This window comes from Macaca fascicularis, chromosome 2, assembly GCF_037993035.2.
Source record: "Macaca fascicularis isolate 582-1 chromosome 2, T2T-MFA8v1.1".
In the NCBI taxonomy this organism is placed as follows: domain Eukaryota; kingdom Metazoa; phylum Chordata; class Mammalia; order Primates; family Cercopithecidae; genus Macaca; species Macaca fascicularis.
The window spans coordinates 39,939,631-39,957,091 of NC_088376.1; positions in this window are offsets into that span (position 1 = coordinate 39,939,631).

Here is a 17,461-nt window from a genome sequence, read left to right on the forward strand (position 1 = left end):
CATTTATCTTTTGGGTTACAAATAATCCAATTACTTTCTTTTAGTTATTTTAAAATGCACAAGTAAGTTATTGTTGACTATAGTTATCCTGTTGTGCTATCAAATAGTTAAGTCTTATTCATTCTTTTGAACTATTTTTTTGTACCTATTAATCATCCCCCCTCCCCCCAGCCCCCATTACCCTTCCCAGTCTCTGGTAACCATCCTTCTACTCTCTACATCCATGAGTTCAATTGTTTTGATTTTTAGATGCCACAAATAAGGAAAATATGCGATGTTTGTCTTTCTGTGCCTGGCTTGTTTCATTTAATGTAATAATCTCCAGTTCCATCCATGTTGTTGCAAGTTATTGGATCTCATTCTTTTTTTATGGCTGAATAGTACTTTATTGTGTATATATACCACATTTTCTTTATCCATTCCTCTGTTGATGGACACATAGATTGTTTCCAAATCTTAGCTATTGTAGACAATGCTGAAACAAACATAGGGGTACAGATACCTCTTTAACACACTGATTTCCTTTCTTTGGGGTATATACTCAGCATTGGGATTGCAGGGTCATATGATAGCTCAATTTTTACTTTTTGAGGAACATCCAAATTGTTTTCCCTTGTGGTTGTACTAATTTACATTCCCACCAAATTTTCAAGGGTTCACTTTTCTGCACATCCTCACCAGCATTTGTTATTGCCTATCTTTTGGATATAAACCATTTTGAATGGGGTGAGATGAAAACTCATTGTAATTTGATTTGCATTTCTCTGATGATCGATGATGTTGAGTACCTTTTCATATTCCTATATGTCAATTGTATGTCTTCTTTTGAGAAAAGTCTATTCAAATCTTTTTTCCATTTTTTGGTTTGAATTATTAGATTTTCTCCTATAGGGTTGTTTGAACTCCTTATATATTCTCGTTATTAATCCCTTGTCGGATGAGTAGTTTGCATTTTTTTTTTCTTCCATTCTGTGGGTTGTCTCTTCACTTTGTGGTTTGTATCCTTTGTTCTGCAGAAACTTTTTAACTTGATGTGATTTCATTTGTCCATTTCTGCTTTGGTTGCCTGGGTGTGTTTAGAACCATAGCACACAGTGTTATAATTTTCACTTCAACCACCAATTACAATTTAGATAATACAAGAAGAGAAGAAAAGTCTGCTGTTACTTCCCATGTCCTTTCTTCTTTCCTGCTGTTCCAAGTTTCCTTAAAAAACTCATTTCCTTTTTCTTCAGAAAATTTTCTTTGGCCCTTTTTTAGTATAGGTTCTGCTGATGACAAATTCTTTTACTTTCTTTCATCTGGGTGTCTTGATTTTTCCTTCATTCCAGAAGGATATTTTTACTGAGTATAGAATTCTATAATACAGTATATAGGTTGACGGTTGAAAAGAACCTAGTACCCTTAGTTGTTTTTCTTGATCCTCTCCCTCCTCCCAGCCTCCATCCTCTGCGAGGCCCCAGTGTGTGTTGTTTCCCTCTATGTGTCTATGTGTCTTCATCATTTAGCTCCCACTTATAAGTGAGAACATGTGGTATTTGGTTTTCTATTCCTGAGTTAGTTTGATAAGGATAATGGCCTCAAGATCTATCCATGTTTTTTAAAATTTTAATAGCTTTTGGGATACAAGTGACTTTTGGTTACATGGATGAATTCTATAGTGGTGAATTCTGAGATTTTAGTGCAGCTGTCACTTAGTGGTCACTGGTTTCAAATAGGCACTGGACTTTGTCTGAAATCTTGTTCTGCTCCCTAGTGGGTTCAGTTTCCACTCTCCCAGATGACTTTTCTTTCCTTGTCAAACTTTCTGAAACGTCTCTCTTCCTTTTCTTTTGGTTAGTGACCTCATTGCCTCCTTCAGGAACACTGTTGTTTCTCTAGAACCAAACCTCAAGCCCTGTAATGACATTTTCTGTCTTCTATTACAGTGGAAGAAGCATCTCTCAATGTGTGCTAGAATACTTCTCCCCTCAACTTTGTTCATGAGACCACTCTTTTTCTCCTCCCTATATCTTAGTGTCTCTCTTGCTACTAGATAATTCCTTAAAGCCCATGTACACATGCTCAAATACTTTCCATTTCAACAATGTAAAAGCAAAATAAAACCCATTCCTTCCTTGATAACAATTCCCTCTCTAGTCACAATTCTATCTGTGCTCCTTTACTGAGCAAAACTTGTTGACTTGCCTACTCTTGTTGTTCTTCATTTTCTTATCTCCCATCTAAGAGTTAATACTAAAATAAAATCAAAATTAAATTATGTTATGAAACGTTTAAAATAAATGAAGAGGCTTTTTCATTTTTCAGTCTGCTGACTTTTGCCTCCCTCCAGCTATTGATACTACTCTTGTCAAGATCACTGATGACTGTGTTGCCAGCTCTAATTTACTTTTATCTTCATTTTACTTGTTTCTCTGTTAGTTTCTATGACACCATTCTTTCCTGGTTTTACTGCTACCCTTCCTGCTTTTCCTTCACTGCACCCCCTAGATCTATCAGGAGCTCCCCAGGCTCAGTCCTGCCTTTTTTTCTTTACACACTTTTTCTCTTCATGATTTCATTCAGTCTTATGGCTTAGATACCTTCATATACTGGCAACTTCCTAGTTTATATTTCCATTCCTGACCTCTCTTCTGTGCATTAGGGTCAAATATCTCATTGCCTGATTGACATCTCCACTTGGATATTTAATTGGCCTCCCAGACTTAACAGCCACAATTTAGTTAAACTCTGGATCCTTGACATCCTTCTCTACCACCTCTACCTCCATAACCTTCCTTAATCAGTGTTCTGAATTTCTGTAAATGTTGTCCTCTGAGCTGCTTCAGCTTCAAACCTAGGAGTTACTTTAATTCTTATCTTTTTCTCACCCCCATTCAAAACATTAGTGAATCTTTTAAAATATGTCTTGAGTGTGTTGGCCTCTCTCTGTCTTCAGTGACTTCACCCTAATCCAAGGCATCACTTCTCTCTCCTGGATCACTGTCAACAACCTCTGTGGTCTCTCTTTCTACTCTTGTTCCTCTGTGAACCAGAGTCTTTGGCTTAATATGAACAAAGATTAAAACCATAGAAATCTACAGTAATAACAAACTGATATACATCTCCTCAAATGAACAAATGTTAACATTCAAGCATTTTTTTTATCAAATTTATTTTTCTTGAATAAATAAAATGATGTTAATTAAGTTAAACTCCTTTTTGTAACCCTCTACCTAATGGCATTCCTTTTCTTTCTTTCCTTGATGCAACCACTATGATGAACTTTGTATATGCCTTTCTTGCCCAAGCTTTTAAACTTTTATTTCCCATATTTGTATCCAGAGTCTAGCATTGTTATGTCTAATATTGTTTTGCCTATTTAAATATTTATATATCAGTAGAGATCAGATTCATTTCATTACTGAATAGAATTGCATTAGACAGACATAGCTTATTTTATTTATTCATCCATCAATACTTCACTGCCTTTAATCTTTTATTGTTACCCACAGTGCTGCTATGTACAGACTTAGACATGTCTTCTTGTGCAATCTTCCAGAATTTCTGTGGCAGAAATGCAGGAATGAATGGAAATACTGGATCGTATGGTATATACATTTTCACTTTTACCTGAAATTGTCAAACTGCTCTTCAAATGACAGATCATTTTCGCCAGCAGTCTGAGTGTTCTCATTTCCCTATAGTCTCCAACACTTGATATTACCTGACTTAAAAAGTATTTGATAATCTAAAAGATGTGAAACAAATGATCTTGGAAACTAAAAATCATTAAAAGGATTATATAGCATCCCACCACTCATATCCCTGACTCCTCAGTGGGGTTGTTATATTTAAAACAAAATTCCCACATTTTAAAAAAACTATAGCCTATTAAGGTCATGCGTGTCTGAATCTCCACCATTCCTTTGTTCCTTCCTCTATTTTACTCCAGATGCCCAGGGCATACTTGAAGCCTTCACATGGCTGTTCTTTCTGCCTGGGCAGTTCTGCTTCCAGCTGTTAGCTTGGCTGTCAGCTTATCCTTGAGGCATCAGGATGAGGGGTTAAATGCTGCTTCCTCAGAGAGGACTTCCTAGGTGGTCCTGTCTAAGAAAGCCAGCTAGCTATTCAGTGCTTCCCTTTCCCCATTTGATTTCTATTAGATCACATCCTTTCAAACCACAGTCTGTTTATTTACATTTACTTGTTTATTATGTACAGACAACATAGTGCTGCTTTCCTTCCAAAGGCAGTTTGATGGAATTTCTCTCCAGCAAACTGTCTTTGGTGTTCCGTGCTAACGCAGAATTACGCAGGAAGAGGCATTTTGGGAACTGTAGTTCCAGTTCAACCATGTTGATACAATACAAATATACCATAAATCCAGCATTCTTCTTATTGGTTAGGCAGGGAACATGTATTTATTGGATGTCTTTTACAGGCCAGGGTACCAAGCTAGGTGACTTACACATATTCTTCCTTAATCCTCAGAACAGCTTTGAAGTAGATGATATTATTCTCATTTTACAGAAGACTGAAGCTCTAAGAGGTTAAACAGCATGCTGCATGTCATATAGTTACTAAGTGATGTCATTGGTATTTAAATTCAAGTCTTTCCATTTCCTAAACCGATTCATTTCAATTACATAGTCCCAGTTTAAAAATTATAGTAATTTTATTGCTACTTATGCCATTTTGGCAGATTAATTTTACCTTTAAAAACTAAACTGCCAGTGATCACTGCTTTTTATCTGTAAAGGGGGAGATAATTGATTGGATTGTCCACTGTAGCCAAGATGATTGTATGGGGCAGGGGGTCTCAGTGATTAATGGGCATAGGAATAAACTTGGCCTCAGAAAAGGTGTTCCTCACAAGTGATTCTCAAGCTTGCTTGAGGTTTAGAATCACCTGGCGTGTTTGTCAAAGCTACATATTTTCAGCCTGATGTAGTGGCTTGCGCTATAATCTCAGCTAGTTGTGGGGGCTGACGTGGGTGGATCAGTTGAGGCCAGGAGTTCGAGACTAGCTTGGGCAGCATAGTGAGACACCACACCCCCGGCCCTCGCTAAAAAAAAATACGTATTTCCAAGCTACTCCCCAAGTGATTCAATACATCAGATTTTAAATATATATGCACCCAATACCGGAGCACCCAGATTCATAAAGCAAGTTCTTAGATACCTACAAATAGACTTAGACTTCCACACATAATAGTGGGCGACTTTAACATCCACTATTGGGAAACCGTTTTTAAACAAGTGCCCCAATTTGTTTCATAAGGCAAACTGGGAAACACTACCTTACAAACATTTTGAGGAAGTAGCAGCTAACTTGAATTTGAAAAACAAGGTCCCTGGAGTTTAAGTAAGAATGACAGGGGTTCAAGATATGCTTTGCAGATGCAACCAGCTTTTATGATCAGATGTCATTTATACAACTGAATATAGGCAGAAATGTGGGAGTATTCCAATGGTCAGGTTTGAAACAGGAAAAGAAAACCCCTCTATGCATTTCAAGAGAGAAAACGTATCCAGGAGTTGGTAGTAAGGGTGAAGGAAGGGCTGGAAAAACAATCAGGGGAAGACAAGGTTATGGAAACAGTTGTAACTGCAGGAAACCACTAGCGTCCCAGGGCTAAGGAGTAAAAGGAGAAACTGAGTGATTGAGAAGCAGGAGGCCTGCCCTGGAGTGGATTCCAGGCTTAGCTACTCAGAGCCATTGATGAAGGGCTGCTAAAACTAGAGGAGGGGTAGGGAGAGAGAGAGAGAGAAAGAGATAGAATGAACAATGACTTCTGCCTTCTTCCTGTTCTTCAGTTTCCCCCAGCGCCTCCTATTGGCTGAACCTGGCTGGAATTCAGCTGGGAAGGGAGTGTGGGATTGTAGTCTCCAGGTGTTCAGTGCGCTGTGATACAGAGTAGAACGCAGATGGCGCACACAGGCCTGAGAGCCAACAGGCGAATAACCAGCCAGAGCACCCAGTCAAAACAGGGTCATTACATGAGGCAGCCGGTATGTGGGAGGAAAAAAAAAAATCACTGTTCAAAGTAGGGACTAGATAGCGTTTAGATTTGTAACAGTTGTGTCCATTTTAATTAGAATTATTGGTTAACACTTACTCTGTATGATATAGTTTATGACTTAGCAAATGGAAAGGGAGTCTATTATCATTGTCTAGGTCAGGAGTTGAAACTAGCAGCCCTTGGGATGGGTCAAGAGCACAGCCCTATTTTGAAAAGCCTGCACATTTTCAAAAAGTTTGAATTGTTTGTCAAATGTAAAAATTATATTTCACATAAAAAAATTTCAACTTCTCTTGAAATATTAGAATATTTGAAAATGTTAAAATCTCATTCTAACATGGCAACAACCAGCTGGAAGAAGTAGAATGGCAGCTCTATTTAGACAGCATGTGTTCTTCATACATGTCTTCCTCATATTGTGTGGTCTTAGTGAGCATTTTCATTTGCCATCACTGGTCTTAACATATTACATTATATTTTGTAAATTTATAAAGTTTTAGTTTATAAGTTTATAAAAAATGTGAGAAAAGAGGGTCATCTGTGCCTGAGGTAATTTATTACTTTTTGTGTACCATATTGAGAAGGAATATTGATGATAAGGTTGATAATGATGATGATGAAGAAACTACTAATCACCAGGTGGCAATATCCAGATGTGAATACTGATCGTCTGGGAAGATATTAAAAATCTTTTCAAGCCCTGCAAACTTAGCCTTTTAACGTCACCCAAACATCACATTAGTGTGGCGCTTGTTTGTTTTTAAAAAATTGGGATCTAATATTAAACTCCCTCTGGATACTTACTGCCTAAGTCCCTTCACATCACATCCTTATAGGGAACAGAGGGATCACGGATACACACAGTCCTCTTTTCTATTTCCTCAGTAAACAAGTAACTATAGAAACACACTTAGCAAACAGCTTGGTGACCATCCTGAACTCTAAGAAACTTCAAAAATTAACTTGCTGCTGGACAGGATCTTTGATTAGGAACTCTTCAAAGATGTTTTCCTTCGTATCAGCATAAAATTATGACCTGGTTTTGCTACTAAGGTTTTGAGAACTGTTTAAGCACAGTTCTACAAAGAACAAGAATTTTTATCCAGTTGACACTAGGTCAGTATCTTGTCTTTATACTTGCATGTGAGCCTTATAAAGGGACTGAAAAATGTATTTGTTGTATCATTTATGTAGAAATGAGGACCAAAGCTTGAAATTTCAAAGCTGTGTGATTTACTAAGACTAGTAAGGGAGATGGACAATTAAAGGAAGGCTTTGACTTAGGTAGTGGACTCCAGGGACTGTTTCCTCCCCTCTTCCCACTTGCCAGCATTCCTGCTGCAGTGATGAAATTCTTGGAAGTTTCAGTCCCTGTTGGGAATTCCAAGTGGACTAAGGGAAAAGGGCTCCCAGATAATCAGCCTTCCTAAATGTCTTCCCTCCCATTATCTGGAAAAGAAATAGTGGAAGAGATGCAGGAACATTTTATTAGAATCTATTTTATCAGGTAAAATATAAAACATTTATTTATTATAAGTCGATGAGAACAGTAAGTCTGTTTTTATGAACACAGACATTTGAAATCAATTTCCGGATGACCGCTGTGGCTTTATAACCTCAGAATCCAGTTCGTGTCTGAATTTTGTTTTGGCTGCAAATATTGAGAAAGTTCCAGTCCACATGAATTAGTTGCAAATGGATAAAATATTTTAAACAGCTGTTTTTGCAACTTAGGATATGTTTTAATAAAAAACGGGAGGAGATTATTCAGAATTTTGCACACAAATAAGTAAACCTGGTAGCATGAGTCTGTGTTGGTGCCCACCCAAATGTGTTAAAATTAGAAGTATTTAAAAGTTAAATTTGGCCAAAAAGCATATGAAAAAATGTTTAACATTAAATTAAATTAAAATACTAATTAACCATTATGGAAATTAAGTCAAAACCATAGTGAGACACCATCTCATCCCAGTCAGAAGGACTATTATTAAAAAGTCAGAAAATAGCAGATGCTAGTGAGGCTGTGGACAAAAGGGAAGACATATACACTGTTGGTGGGAATGTAAATTAGTTTGGCCCCTGTGGAAAGCAGTTTGGAGATTTCTCAAAAAACTAAAAACAGAACTGTCATTTGACCCAACAATCCCATTATTGGGTATATACCCAAAGTAATATAAGTTGTTCTACCACAAAGACACATATGTATGTATGTTCATTGCAGCAATTTTCACAATAGCAGAGACACAGAATTAACCTAGATGCCCATCAACAGTGGACTGAATAAAGAAAATGTGGTACATATATGCCATGGAATACTATGCAGCCATGAAAAATAACAAAATCATGTCCTTTGCATCAACATGGATGTAGGAGGAGGCTATTATCCTAAGTGAATTAACACAGGAACAGAAAACCAAATACTGCCTGTTCTCAATTATAAGTGGGAGCTAATCACTGAGTACACATCAACACAAAGAGGGGAACAAGAGACACTACAACTTACTTGAAAGGGTGGGGGTGGGAGAGGGTGAGGATCCAGAAACCACCTATCATGTACTATACTCACTACTTGGGTGATGATAAACCACCTATTGAATACTACACTCACTACCTGGGTGCACACCTAGCCCTAGTGACACGCAACTTACCCATGTAAAAAATGTGCATGTGTACCCACTGAACCCAAAACAAAAGTTAGAAGAAAAATGTTAAACTTTTGGGTGGGCGCAGTGGCTCACGCCTATAATCCCAGCACTTTGGGAGGCTGAGGTGGGCAGGTCACATGAGGCCAGGAGTTCCAGACGAGCCTGGCCAACATGGTGAAACCCTGTCTCTACTAAAAATACAAAAATTAGCCAGGCTTGGTGGTGGGCGCCTGTAATCCCAGCTACTTGGGAGGCTGAGGCAGGAGAATCACTTGAACCCTGGAGGCGGAGGTTGCAGTAAGCTGAGATCGTGCCACTACACTTTAGACTGGGTGAGAGAGCGAGACTTCGTCTAAAAAAAAAAAAAATTTGGCATTTAAAAATTAATTTTTAACTTAATTAAAGTTAACTATATGTAATATCTACTACTATGTTAACTATGTGTAAATACAACTACTTTCAACCACTGTAGCTGTTTATTTTCTTTCTTTTCTTTTTTAAAAGTGAAAACAAGTTTATTAGGAAGGTAAAGGAATAAAAGAATGTCTACTCCATAGGCAGAGCAGCCTGTAGCTGTTTCTTTGGGTGTTTACTTCTGTGTCTCTAATCTTATTCTGTATTTTCTTGACTTACCTGTTGTGAACATTATCTATTAAATTTTCTTCGTGGTATTTGAGGATTGTGCTTTCTCACTCCCCACTCTCTCTTCTCTCCTACATTATCCTCAGCCCCCATTCTCCCATTAGTGAAGCTTTGGTTAAACCATAGTCAGTGTTTACATGACAATGGTGATGTAAATATCATATCTGCTGCCAGCCAGATAGTCTACCATGATCATTTCTGTTACAACTTCCATTTTTCCTTGAGTTGATAATTGCTTTATTTTTTCTCATTTGTTTGGTTTACTACATGACTATTATGGGCTAAACTGTGGCCCTGCAAATTTCAGATGTTGAAGCTCTAATCCCTAGTACCCCAGAATGTGACTATATTTGAAGATAAGAACTTTAAAGAGGTGATAAGGTTAAAATGAGGCTGTTGGGGTGGGCCCTAATCCAATGTGACTAGTGTCCTTATAAGAAGAGGAAAAGGCAGCAGGGATGTGTATGCACAGAGAAAGACCATATGAGGACATAGCAAGAAAGCAACCATCTGCAAACCGAGGAGTGAGGCCTCTGAAAAAACCAAACCCGCCAATTCCTTCGTCTTGGACTTCTAGCCTCTAGAATTGTCAGAAAATAAATTTCTGTTGTTTCCGCCTGCAGTCTGTGGTGTTATGGAAACTCAAGCAGATGAAGAGCTGACTATTGTTTTCCAAATGGTCCGACGAGCTTATTCATAATTTTTCCAAACTCTCTGAAGCAATTCCAAACATTCTGCTAGTTCCACCCCTCCTTCCCTCATCTCCCACAAGCATTCTTTCAGGGATGCCACAAGCTAACCTTGGCTCATACGGGGTATAATGGAGGGCTTGGGCACTCAGCCCTCCATGAGAACACCTGGCTTTGTGAGTCATGCATGGGCTGGGCGTCAGTCTCTGCTGATGTGGGTGGAGTGTCTGTAGGCAGCACATAACCCAGACTTAGTGCCCTGCGCACTGTCCTCCTGCTGTGTTCTCTCTACTTCTCTAATCCCTTTCCGTCATCCCCAAACTTCCCTTTACCACGTTTGGTTCACCTGCCTCTTGAATCTTATGTTATACTCTTTTTTTTTTTTTTTGTTTTATTCCCTCCTTTTGCTGAAGCAAAACTTCCAGTGATTTTCTAAAACCAATACACAGGAAGTCAATTTTTTGAGTCCTTAAATGTCTGAAAATGTTTTTATTGCATCCTCACACTTGATGATCAGTTTGGTCAAGTATAAATAATTGGGATTGAAAATAATTTTTGCCTCAGAACTTTGAAGTTATTGGTCTACCATATTCTGGCACCCAGTGTTGAAAGTTCCAGAATCTTTCTGATGATCTGAGTAACGGTATTGATATAAATGAGGAGTATCTTGGAAACCAAAAGGGAACCCATTTAAAAACAGTAATTTGCAATTGTATATGCAAGATTATACAAGAATACATGTAATTTTACATTATGAAATAATACGTGTAAAAGAGCTTAGGAAACTCTGAAGTGTTAGACACACACACACACACAAAATTTAGCCACAATTTTGACCTCAGTTGTAGGTACGTTTGATAATATGGAAGATAGCACAGCCTTCCCCCTACCCCAGCTGACGTATAATTCAGTTGAGTTTTATTTTAGGTTTGATCCAAGTTTAGTTCGGAACAATCATTTAAGAAAACAACCATTTAAAGAAATACAGAGAAAAGGCCTTCTTTGTGTGATATGGAAGGAGGTCTCCAACTGAGATAGGCCATACAAATATTGTTGGGGAAGAAGTGCACTTCTGTTGTTACAAGCCCATTACACAATCTAAAATTCATTCAACAAATGTTTACTGGGCAGTGCACTGTGCCAGGCCCTGTGCTGGATGGGGTGCAAAGAGGAGTGAGCCACTTGGACCTGGCCTCCACCCTCCTGGTGCCCATTTTTAGGGGAGGAGACAGACATGAACAAATTAGAATGTGTTAAGCAGTTAATTACACTAAAGTAAGATGAGTTTTGTAACAGAGGGAATGCAAAGGGCAATGGGAGCCCCTGGAGTGTGGGATCCTAATCTGGGGAGTCATGTGAGCCAGGCCTCTGGGGGAGGTGAGGTTTAGGCTGAAAGTAAAGAATGGGTGAGGTACTCAGCACTTTAGGAGGTGGGAGGATCTCTTGAGTCCAGGAGTTCCAGACCAGCCGGGGCAACATAGTGAGACCTCATCTCTCTCTCTCTCTCTCTTTCTCTCTCTCTCTCTCTCTCTCTCTCTCTCTCTCTCACACACACACACACACACACACACACACACACACACACACACACACACAAAGGGTTGGAATGAGCCACGAGCCACGTGAAATGGCCAGAAGGGAGGAGAGCTCCAGATAGAGAGAATGGTGTCTCCTAGGTATAGGGGAAAAGTACCGTTTTAAGAACTTAAAGAATTTCTGTGTGGCTGTCCCACGTGGGGAGACAGGTGGTGAGGCAAAGCTGGAGAGTTTGACAGGGCCTCAACAGTGAAGAGGTTTGGTCTTGATCCAAATAGCAACCAGAAGCCATTGCAAGGTTTTGGAAAGGGGAGTGACATGATCAGATTTGCTTTTTAAAAAGAATGCTTTGCATGGGTGGGAGAAAGGGTGGAGGCTGTAGTCACCCAGGAGAGAGACAAGGTGGTCTGAGTATGTGTTGTAGGCTGAAAAAAAGGCAGGAAGATTCTGGGAGACAGAACTCAGGTGCCATTTTGTTCTCCTGGAAGAGAGAGCAAGTTCTGTCACGGGGGCTGAGTGCTATGGCTGGTAGGCGAAGGTAGAACAAGGATGGTGCAACAGTTACCAGGCACAGAGAGTCTCCAGAATCACACAGTTCCTGCAGGTCAAAGCCTATAGGCATATCCACCCAGGAAAAAAAAAAAATCAGGAAACCCTGTGGCAAAGGTCCAGGGTTGAGCAAGTTTCTGATGTCTGGGTAGGCAAGCAAGAGTGTGGAAGTAGAGCATTGGGAAGCCAGGCAGTTGGCAAAAAGTCAGCTACTGGCCACCTAGACATGAGATGGCCTTGAAGCTGATGAAAGATTCTGGTTAGCAGGGTTTTCCGAGCTCTCTGTGAGGGTAGGAGTATCCTGCAGAGTGGTGGCCTCCCAGAGAGGACAGGTGCCTGCAGGTAAGTGAAGACTCCCATCAGTTCTGCCAACTCCATCTTCAGGATGCAGAAGTAGATCAGACATGGCTCCTCAGAGGTGACTCAGGCATGCCAACAGGATAAAAAAAGCAATACTCTCCAAGAAGGGGATATAGTATGTTCCATTGTCCCAAAGTATTTGTTCACAGAATGCCTTTTCTATGGAGCATCTCATGGAATGCGAAGTGAGTTCTGTCGAACTCACTTTGGCAAGTGTGGACTTGGTTAATTGCCATTATGGAAGTGTGTATGAATTATGGAGGACCATGAGATCAGGTGCAGCCAAGCATACCCTGGGAGGTCAGGGAAGGCGTCCAGAAGTGATGGTACTTCAGCTGCTACTTGAAAGGCCTGGCAAGGCAGCAACTGGGGGGAAGTTCAGAAAGAGGAGAAGACTCTTTGGGGGGTAGAGCTAGTACTATAGTAAACTCAAGTGGGACTAGCACACGGGTACGTTACACAGGACTTCCATGCTTCACCATGATGAGAATCACCGCTGTGGATAAAAAGGTTTTGGGCCCTTGCAGGTGTGGTTCTGAAAGACAATTTCTGAGTAAGGACTGAAGGACACATATGGAAGGATGCAGCTAGGATGAGTCCATGGGAACTGGATAACAGCTGGCAGCAGGCAATTCTCAAGTCCTTGCCACAGTAGCGGAAGAAAGAACATCACCTAAGTTGGGCCTATTTGGGTTTGAGGTATGGTCCTTGACTGGTTGAATGAATGGCTTATTGGTATTCTGTAGAAACAGATTAAAGTGAATTTGTTCATGGCTTTTCAGACTTGGAATAGCTAAGTTCCTCATCAGGGGATTTACCCTTCACTAAAATGTGGCCAGATGCTGTGCTATAATAATAAAGTGACCATAAGAGGGCGCCAAAGACAAAAGTATGTTGCTGTTTTCGGCAGAATGACTTCAATAGAACACTGAAATAGGACATAAAAGGAAAGGCAGAGATCTGACGGGGGCAAGGAAGAAAAAGAAGACAGGATGAACTCACCAGCAGAGAGTTACAGATTTGTTTATCGTCTTGGTGGCAAAGTATTAAAATGAAAGAACAAAACAAAATCTACCCACTTTTCAACTAGTCTGCTTTAGAAAGGGACTTAAGAAAATATATTCTGAAGTACAGTTTGTGTTTTGCCTCCAGAACCTGAAAGCGTTTGTGGGTTCCCCTTTCTCTTTCTCCAGGCTCTAAGTGAAGTGAAGATAATCCCTTCGGTTTTCCCTCCTCGGAGTGTAGGTCAGAAAGGGCTAAAATAGAGAGACAGGACATTTCTTTTGGCAGTCTCATCCTTGGTTGCTTCTGGGGGAAAGATGAAATTCTATTTCATTGTACTTAAAATGTCCAAGTCAACTTAAACAGAAATACTTGTTTTTTGTTTTCCAAAGGAAAGAAACCAGTTTGGAGCTCCTCTGCTTTTCTTTCTGCAATGCTAACGTATCCATGTGTATACCCAGTACCCATGACTTGAAAGAGCTTTAATAGAGTCACGTGATTTTGAGACTTCTTCAAATTGTTTAGAAATACTCATTTGGATGGTGGAAAATTAAATCTTTTTGCCCCTTCCTTCCCTATACTTTATATTTACAAATAGCTAAAATGCTAACCTTCTTTAAAGTAAATGAATTTCAAAGAATTATGTGATCTGTAATAGACTATTTGAAATTATTATTAAATAACAGAAATTTATCTTGAATTTTGTTTAAACACAGGAGCATAAGGAAACAGAGCTCTTTCTAGGTGGTGCAAAATCTCCCGATGAAAGCTGAAGAATTCAGCTTATAAGTCATCCATGGGAAAGTGCAAAGGGCCCCCAAAACCTCGGGCTGGCCAGTCTTCCCTGGACACTTAAAAACTCACAATAGATTCACCAGAAAGTATAAAATCGTCTCTTAGAATAGAAGCTTGTGTGCCTCACTAATCATACATACTGTATATATTATATATTTTTCTTTTTTTTCTTTTTGGTGAGAGTATTTTTAAAAAAGTTGTGTGGCTGTGATACAGGTAATTGCTTAAGCTGAAAAAAACAACTACACTGAACAACAAATCTCTGATAGTGTTTCACATTGAAAGCTGTTACCATGGAATTGAGGAAGCATATCCTAGAGAAGAGCTGGGCACAGAGACAATGAACAAGGTTAGAAATAAATGGGTATCTCGTGAATAGAGAAGTGCTAAAAGTGGGGACCTCGTGGGATCAGTGTTTTGTGCATCTGTAATAAATGACCAGAAAGAGATGAAGGACAGTAAACTCTTCAGGTTTGTGGAGGATACCAAATGCACAGAATCCTAGCTAGGCTGAGAGTCCAACGTACTCAGAAGGGAGGAGAGAAGGCAGAATCAAGTAGAGAGAGAGAGACAGAGAGAGAGAGAGAGAGAGAGAGAGAAAGAGAATGAGAGGGTGGGATATTGTGAACCAGGAGTTTATGCCAAGTTCAAAGTTATAAAACAAGAGGTGCAGTGGGGTGTGATGATAAAGCCAGGGCTTGGCTGTGTGGACTGTGTGAAAATGTAACTCATCAGTTATCCATTATTGCCAAATAGGGGATCTACTTAGCTTGGGTTCCAAAGGACTGAAGATTAACCCCTTACATGCTGAAAGTTTTGCATAAGCCTTTTAAAATGGATACTTTTAAATGAAAGGAAATGTTCTTCTGCCTTGATGTAAGAAACACAAGAGAACATTTTCTTTTTCACTACGTTCATAGTTATAGGGACGTGTGTGTTACTCATCTCTGAATGCCCTGCAGTGTTTGCATTTGGAAGGGGTGCAACAAATACCGGTGTCATTAGTGAATGTCAAATGGGTACCACTGTCTGTAGGAGGCAGGTAGAACGTGTCTAGAATCCTGTGCTAGGTTGTTCAAACTATTTCATCTCTCTCTCTTTCTCTTTCTCCCCTCCATTGTGTCTTCTCCTTTTTCCTCCCTTCCTCTCTTTCATGAAGTATATCAAACATGCAGAAAAGAATTGAGAACAATTTAATGATTATTTCTGTGCCAGTATTAGTAACAAAACAATTTTGTAACAATATTAACATTTTATATGCTTGTGTCAGATTATTTTTTAAATATATAAAACATTAGATATCCAATTGAAGACTGTGAATTTCTCCAAACCCTTTTCTCTCCCTTCCTTCCTCCCTCCTTCCTTTCTCCTTTCCCGGAACTAATCACTTTCTCAAAGTTAGTGCGTATTTTTTCTGTCTGATATACCCTTACTACATTACATAGATTTGTTTCAATAAGCAATGTATAGCTTTTTTGAGGTATTTAAAAAACTTTACCTAAATGGCAAACTGTATTCATATAATTCTGCAGATTGCTTTTGTCATTCAACATTATGATTTTGAGGGATTTATCAGTGATACATTTAGATCCAATTTGTTTATTTCAATTGCTGCTTTGTATTCTGTTATTTAATTTAGTAAAATTAAATTATCTATTCACCTTTTGATGGACATTTAGATTGTTTACAATTTTTCACTGCTAACAAGCAATGCTGTAATGGATGTTCTTGTATCACCTTTGTGACTCCCTTGAGCATATGGCTGAGAATTTTCTACCTATACAGTAGCCACTGGACATGTGGCCAGCCCAAACTGAGCTGTGCTGTAAGCATAAAATATGAATTGGATTTTGAAGACTTAGCATAAAACAAGAATACTAAGAAATCTCAATAATGTTATCATATTGATCATATTTGAAATGCTAATAATACCTTGGATATACTGGGTTAAACAGAATAAATTATTAAAATTAATGGTTACCTGTTTAAAAAATTTTTAGTGTGGTTACTAGAAAGTTTAAAATTATGCATGTGGCTTTCATTCGTGACTTACATATTGGACTGTGCTGCTATTAATATGTTTCTCTAGGATTTGGGTTTTAAGTATTCTTCTCGTTTTCTTTTCTATTCCTTCTTTTTGCTCTTAATGGTATTTGATTTTTAGAGCCACTGCTTACCTATGAAGGAGTTCTTTCCATTGCAGCCCCACCAGTCATGTCCCTCCTTCTGTAACCTTCCCTCTTAGATTCTCCCTGGCTTTTTAATTTCTGCCTGTACAGGATGGCTGCTAGGGACACTTGTGTGTTTTCAGATGCTCTGGATGGCTGAGGGTGTTTGATGCTTGACTAGCGGATAAGAGAGGTGTGACTTCATTATTTATGGAGTTTTGGGGTTATCGCAGCATTCCATTATGCCTTCTCAAAATTATTGGTTTGAGATTCTGCTTAAGGACACAGATTTAGCTCTAAGCTATCACGCCCAAACTTATAGTATCTGTGAGTCAGCTTCTCTACCCAAGGAACTGAATAAATCTCTGAAATGCTAATCCATCTTTAAGGAGCCCAATAGTCAAGGTTTCAAGGGAAAGGTTCCCCTCCCTTTCTCCCCCACGAACCCCTGCCATTATTCTCTCTAAGAAGGCAGGGATTTGAGACACTCTCAATCCTGCTTGAGACAGGGATTGGGTATGCACCATTCTCGCTGCTATCACAGCAGCCTAAAAGATGGCAGCTAAGCCAAGCTGGAAGGAGCTTCTGTTCCCTATAGTGGTGGCTCCCCCATGTGTGACACGGCTCTGCTGTCTCGGCATCACCATTTCCAATGAGAAAATAAATTGCTTCTGTGGAGTCGCATGCAAAGCAGAGAGCCCTTTTAGCTGGCTGGAGCTGGGAGGTTGATAGAGAGCAGGAATTCTATGCACCAATTGTTAGTGGGTAGAGCTAGGGATGATTTTTCATTGTCTGCTGAACTCCAAGCACACCCTGTTGGAGTGGGTCTCAAATTTGAAAACAAATCTTCACAGTGACTTTTCCAACCTGCTTGGCTTTAGAAGGATGGAGCTGTTGCCCAAATTTTTCAAAATCCCACCAAGTTGAGTGACACCACTTATATTTTCGCAGAAATATTTCTGCTTGTCATGTAACACTCCTATCTTCAACCAAAGCTTTGTTTACACAAGCAGAGGGACTGTGCTGCTGTTAAAATGTGGGCTTTGTGGTTAGGCAGAGCTGGATTTGAA